At 47.5% G+C, this 6,000-nt stretch overlaps 1 protein-coding gene and 1 non-coding gene across 7 annotated transcripts in view; both read left to right on the top strand.

Moving 5' to 3' along the window:
* The first annotated feature begins 791 nt into the window (after positions 1 to 791).
* TRNAD-GUC (transfer RNA aspartic acid (anticodon GUC)) lies at positions 792 to 867 on the top strand. The gene has a single exon. It is a non-coding gene; the product is annotated as a tRNA-Asp (tRNA).
* Positions 868 to 4,247: 3,380 nt separating this feature from the next.
* The window catches only part of LPP (LIM domain containing preferred translocation partner in lipoma), a 736,954-nt gene continuing 735,201 nt past the window's right edge, over positions 4,248 to 6,000 (top strand). For 2 of the 6 annotated variants that reach the window (XM_066241276.1, XM_066241275.1), the window contains exon 1: positions 4,248 to 5,870. The gene's annotated coding sequence lies outside the window, so the exon portion shown is untranslated. The remainder of the gene's footprint in view (positions 5,871 to 6,000) is intronic. The other 4 variants (XM_066241266.1, XM_066241268.1, XM_066241264.1 and 1 more) reach the window with 2 other exon arrangements.

The following is a 6,000-nucleotide window of genomic DNA, read 5'->3' as shown; positions in this document are numbered from 1 at the left end:
AAACAGAGATTACTTTATAGCCACTGGCTAAAAACTGGGTAAACTGTATAGAAACTCAGAGGCAGATACAAGTTATCCTTTGTCCACATTGGTTTCATTACTCTAGTCTAAACCAATATAGAAAGAAGCTTGGGACATCATTTTCCCCTCAAGAAAAGACTCAGTGCACACAAAAGGGAAAAAAATGTTCATGTGGAACATGTGATGATGTATTCTTTTATTACACTGAGATCATTTTTTTTCCCATGGTGCAATGAGGTGCGCAAAGCGGACAGTAAACAAACCTTTTGTAAACTACTTCATTATCTTTAATGCTGCATTTACTAAAAGTCTACCACTGTTTGCCATATCAAATTTTCATCTCTTTACAAAAGGCTGACACTTATCTGGCCAGGCCAAAGGTCATGTTTGCAGCACACGCTAGTTCAACAGTCTTGGGAAGAGAAATAAGCTCAACTATAGAGCAGGGTATATCAAATATTAAAACTGTCACTTGCGCTTAGTTCTTCCTGGAAAAGATGACCCGAGGTAGTTTTTAAAATAATTTATTTAATATAAGGCTGCAAAATAACCATTTCTTTAATTCTGTGTCTACTTGTATAGCAGAATTATATACTTAGATAATTTATAAAATTTATGAATGTGAGAAGGCTTAGAACAGAGCATAATGTGGCATGTTATCTTTTGGGAAGACAAATTTGGTCAATAGGTTGGAAGTAGCATCAAATTGAAGAGCTGGGAGTGCTGAACATCAAACCTATGAACATAATTGTATGGATAAAAAAACTGAGGCCCTGGCTGGTTGGCTCAGTGGTAGAGTGTCGACCTGTCATGCAGGAGTCCTGGGTTCGATTCCCGGCCAGGGCACACAGGAGAGGCGCCCATCTGCTTCTCCACCACTCCCCCTCTCCTTCCTCTCTGTCTCTCTCTTCCCCTCCCGCAGCCAAGGCTCCATTGGAGCAAAGATGGCCCGGGCTCTGGGGATGGCTCTGTGGCCTCTGCCTCAGGCGCTAGAATGGCTCTGGATGCAACAGAGCCACGCCCCATTGGGGTGGAGCATCGCCCCCTTGGTGGGCATGCCAGGTGGATCCCAGTGGGGTGCATGCGGGAGTCTGTCTGACTGCCTCCCCGTTTCCAGCTTTGGAAAAAAGAAAAAAAAGAAAAAATAAAAAACAAACTGAGACCAGGCCCTGGCCAGTTGGCTCAGCGGTTGAGCGTTGGCCTGGCATGTAGATGTCTTGGGTTTGATTCCTGGTCAGGGCACACAGGAGAAGTGTCCATTTGCTTCTCCACCCTAACCCTTCTCACCTCTCTCTCTCTCTTCCCCTCCTGCAGCCATGGCTCAACTGGAGAGAGTTGGCCCTGGGCATTGAGGATGGTTTCATGGCTTCTGCCTCAGGTGCTAAGAAGAGCTTAGTCACTGAGCCATGGAGCAACGCCCCAGATAGGCAGAGCATCACCCCCTAGTGAGCTTGCCAGGTGGGTCCTGGTCAGGGCATATGCCAGAGTCTGTCTCTGCCTCCCCTCCCCTCAGTGAATAAAAAAAGGAAGGAAGGAAGGAAGGAAGGAAGGAAGGAAGGAAGGAAGGAAGGAACTGACACCAGATAGGAGGCAGTGATTAGCCATGAGGTTACACTGAGGCAAGGAAAGGACTACAAACTTTCTTCTTCTTCGCCTCCTCATGTCAATCCTGGTTCCAGTTCCAAATTGTTGGACTCCTCTGACTCTTCTTTTCACTTCCCACTGATCTTACATCCAGGCCTCATATACTGAGGAAATGATGTGACTTTATTTAAATTTTCAGGCCCTATTCCTTCTGCATCTTCCTCTGCCTTTGACAGGGAGGAGGAAGAGAAGGGAAAGGAGGAGGAGAAGTAGAATTGAAGAAGAGGGAGGGGGAAGAGGAATAGAGGAAGGAAGAGAAGAAAAAGAATGAGGAAGAGGATGAGGAAGAGAAGGAGGAGAAGGAGGGGAAAGGAGAAGAAGAATGAGAAAAGGAAGGAGGAGAAGGAGAAGAAGAATGAGGAAAGGAAGGAGGAGGAGAGGAAGGAGAAGGAGGAGGAGAGAAGAAAAAGGAGGAGAAACAGTTGAAAGGCTACAGTCATCAAGGCAAGCACTGTGTTAAGGACCAGAGATGATTTGACTCTCAAGTCTAATAGCAGAAAAAGACAAGGTAACCAAGGACACTATTCAGAGTCATATGGATTGAGATAAGTGGAGTAATGGGAGCACTCTGTAGGGGTAATGTATCCACTGCAGGTGGGGGAAGGGGCTAGAAGGCCTCCCAAAGGAGGCGTTATTTAAGGGAAATGTGAAGAGGTTAGGTAAGGGTTGCCAGGTGGAGGGAGAAAGAAGAACCTGTGTAAAGGCAGATAAGCACGAACAGGTAAATGTGTTTGGGAAACCACGAGAATGTCATTGGCCAGAGAGTGAGTGCATGTGAGGGACTGGTAGAAATGTCTGATGGGCTGTGCAAACCACATACAAGTTTTGCCTGATGGGCGTGAAGCTGTAGAGAAAAAACATCAAGTTGGCGATTGTCTTTTGTGCCCTTCTTTTCCTTATTATTTCTCTGGTAGCCTTCTCATATCTTTTTCTCTTGATCAGCTGTTGGGAGATTATGAGTTCTGCACACTGAAGTGTCCCAATTGAGACCAGATGATCATTCAGTAGTGAGTGAGCAAAGCACCCAGCTTCCTGGGCTCAGGGGGAATCAGCTTATCTATATACTATCTCTACCTTAAGAACAAGCTACTTAACCTCTCTGAGCTTTACCTTCCTCATGGACAAAACAGAGGAAATGACAATGCCAACTTCAGAAGGGCTTTGTGAGAGTTAAATGAAAAGTATATGAAGGATCCTTAGAATATTGCCTGGCATATTATAAGCACAAAGAGAAGACTGACTTGAGCTATAGAAAGGCCTTTGGGTAAGGGACTATAGTGGATGCTAGTGAACAGTGGGACCACAGCCAGGCCTTCCTTAAAGTTTTGTGTGCCATCACTGGACCAACCAGAATGCTTCTTTAGGCCTTCAGGCCAGCAGTGTGCAATCCTCGGATCACATGACCTCTGCCCCACCTGAAATTCTGTACTCTGTTAGTCTCTAAATTTGCAAATCTGTATTACTGTAGCATTGAGTCTGCAAATTTACACACCCTTCCCTTCTTCCCCAAGCCCCAGTACACAGCAGGGTTTCATAGGGATGTTGAGAAAAGCGAGACTACAGAATAAACCGGATTGGCAGATGACAATGAGGCTTTTGATTTCAGTTTGCGCTGATGACAACACTGTATGCGGTTTGCCAAGCATCCAATTTATGACTTTACCTCTCACACTCCTGGTGAGTGCCTCATGAGTTGAAATCATCTTTTGTGATTAACTTTATATAATGCTTATGCTAACACCATGCCCACCTGAGCAATTCAAAAATATTTCAGGAGGAGAAAACACAGTGATCTTCCCCAACACAGTTATTTAAGTTTCAACATAATTAGTAGTATTTCTGGATCCAACACAGCACTCTTATAATGTGTGATGGAGGAAATGAATGACTCTAATTACACCTTATTAAATCTTATTAATCCTCATTAGAACCCTATTATTCTTTATAAGTGGGATAATGGAGGAAAGAAAAAGAAGTGCTGGTCAAGTCCCGTTATATCAAATGAGGATTGGATGAATCCATTCTTATTTTGCATGATACCAGGCGCTTTTCATATTAAACAGTAGCCCTCAGAACATGGGTTTGCTGAAATGTTGAAGGTAGAGTAAATGAATTGTATTAGAATAGAATCTGATCTTTTTAAAGTCTTACAACAGTCTCATTTAAGTGTTCATTTTTCCTATTTCAAACCATGTTAGTTGCCAAGAGAAAGAAATTTCATTATTGAATGGAATGGCTACTCTTGATCTTATCTTTGCTACTGTCTTCATATTTTTGCCTGGGTAGATGAGAATTTGAGAGAAAGAGAAATGAGCAATTGAATCCAGGAATTCAAAGACCTTGCGAAAGGAAGGTGTTAAATGTTAAGTGCAATAATATGCTTCTACATTCATTTGTTAAAGAAAATCCCACTAAAGCCCAGAAGAATCAAGTGTTGGAAGCTTCATGAATAGCCAGCTCACCGTGTACTCTCAACATTTATGAATGGGAATTAAGACTTGCTGGAGGTAAGGGCCTCCTGGGGGGATGGCAACATCATGGGGGATTAGTCAGGTGACCTGGATGGGTGGAGGTGAGTTCAGGTGCTTTTGTGTTGGGTAAGTCACTTGACCTTTTTTCCTCAAATGTAAAAGGGGGACGACACTAACTAAATCTAACATGGAGATTTAATAAACTGCTGAGGAAGTGCTTTAATAATGTGCTGAAGTGAGAAGTTATTGTAGATATCAATGGGATAGAAATACAAGGAGACAAAGTCCCCAGCTCTGGCACACCTTCCCCGCAATGGCTGCTGCACAGTACAACCCCTCAGCAGAGTAAATGGTGGTTTCCATGATGGCTCACATTTACAAATGTCAGAGGGAAAAAACTCCAATTCTAACTTTCCAAGAACAGGCTTGTCTTTATTCAAACCAGTTCACCCAGTTCGCTGATTTCTTTTTGGAGCTAAGCACAGAATAAATTTCTTGGCTTCACGACTAGGCTATGAAATAAATGTAAACTCCAGGGGTTCATTTATTTGAGCATAGGTCAGAGGAAGTAGCCCTAAAGTAACTGACATCTTTGCTATTCAGTGTTGTCAATCAGACCTTCCAGGAACTGACTCCGGGCCAAAGGATATTCGAAATCTCTTCACTGGGTGGTCTGCGTGGCCTGCTGACATCTAACCTGGTTCATGGCTCGATGGAAAATTGAGAGTCAGGATCCGTCTGGCGGCGGGAAATCGGATCAGGAGTCTGAGCACCCAGATCCCACGCCTGGGTGGGTGGCATGTATGAGCCCATCCAAGTCATTTCTCTTCCGAGAGCTCCACTTTCCTCATGTGTGAAGTGGTCGGGTCGGACGTTGGTCTGTGCCAGTTCCGACATCCAGTACGTTTAGAGTCCGGCTGGGAATCCAGGTTGGGGCTCAGGAGCGAGATCTCCAAAGGGGTTTCCAGGGCAGGATCTCTGCTGCTCAGACTCAGCGCCGTAACTTGGCGCCTTTAAGATCAGATGCGGGTTCCCCCATTTCTTAATCTGCCCCTCGACTCGGCCGCTTCCTCCTTCTACGTCGCCTTCCTTTTCCTCTAGTGCTGGCAAAGCCTCCACACCTCCTTCTTTCTCTTCCTCCTTTGCAAGTTCCCTGCATCCCGGCGTCCCTTCCTCTTCTTCCCAGGAAATAAAATGTCCGCTGTGCGCCCACCTTTTGGCAAAGCCACTGCCCGGCGCGGGCGCCCCTCCCCCCCAAGGCGAGGCAGCGCGGCGGCTCGCTGGGCACCCGCCTTCCCATACCTTACATGGACAAATGCGTGCAGGCAAAGTCAGGAATTCAGGCCCCTGACGTCAGCCTCCAGCTCTCAGGGCACCGCACGGGAGACCAGGGGAGGGGGTGGGACGGTGGGGAGGAAGGAGGGGGAAAGGCACCAACCAGCAGCAGCTCCAGCCCTGCCGAAGTTTCACTTTTTGTCTGTGGGTTCGCTCCCAGGCCCCGCGCGAGCTTTCCAGGGATAAGTAGCTTTAGCGAGCAGGGGGACAGCCGGGCGCAGCAAGGTAAGGGCTGGTTGCACGGCCCGGGGCGCGGGGCACGGTGCGGGGCGCGGGGCCGGGCCTGTCCGGGGCTGGGGACAATGGGAGGGGGAGTGCCCGGGCACCTCCTCCTACGCCTTTGCCTCCGCCTCCAGCCGCCGCCGCCGCCGCTGCTGCCCCGGCTGCCTCCTCCCAGAGGTATTGTTGCAAATCCTCCTTCCTTCCCCCCACCTTCCGCCCGCGGGTGCCTCGGGAACCCCCAGCCTCCTCGGGCGCGAGCGCTTCTGGGGTGGCAGGAGCGCGGGCGCAGGGTGTGGAGCGCGCGCTC

Source organism: Saccopteryx bilineata, chromosome 8, assembly GCF_036850765.1.
Source record: "Saccopteryx bilineata isolate mSacBil1 chromosome 8, mSacBil1_pri_phased_curated, whole genome shotgun sequence".
Lineage (NCBI taxonomy): Eukaryota > Metazoa > Chordata > Mammalia > Chiroptera > Emballonuridae > Saccopteryx > Saccopteryx bilineata.
Note: the sequence above shows the minus strand (reverse complement) of the source record. Positions and strands in the feature narration are given on the sequence as shown.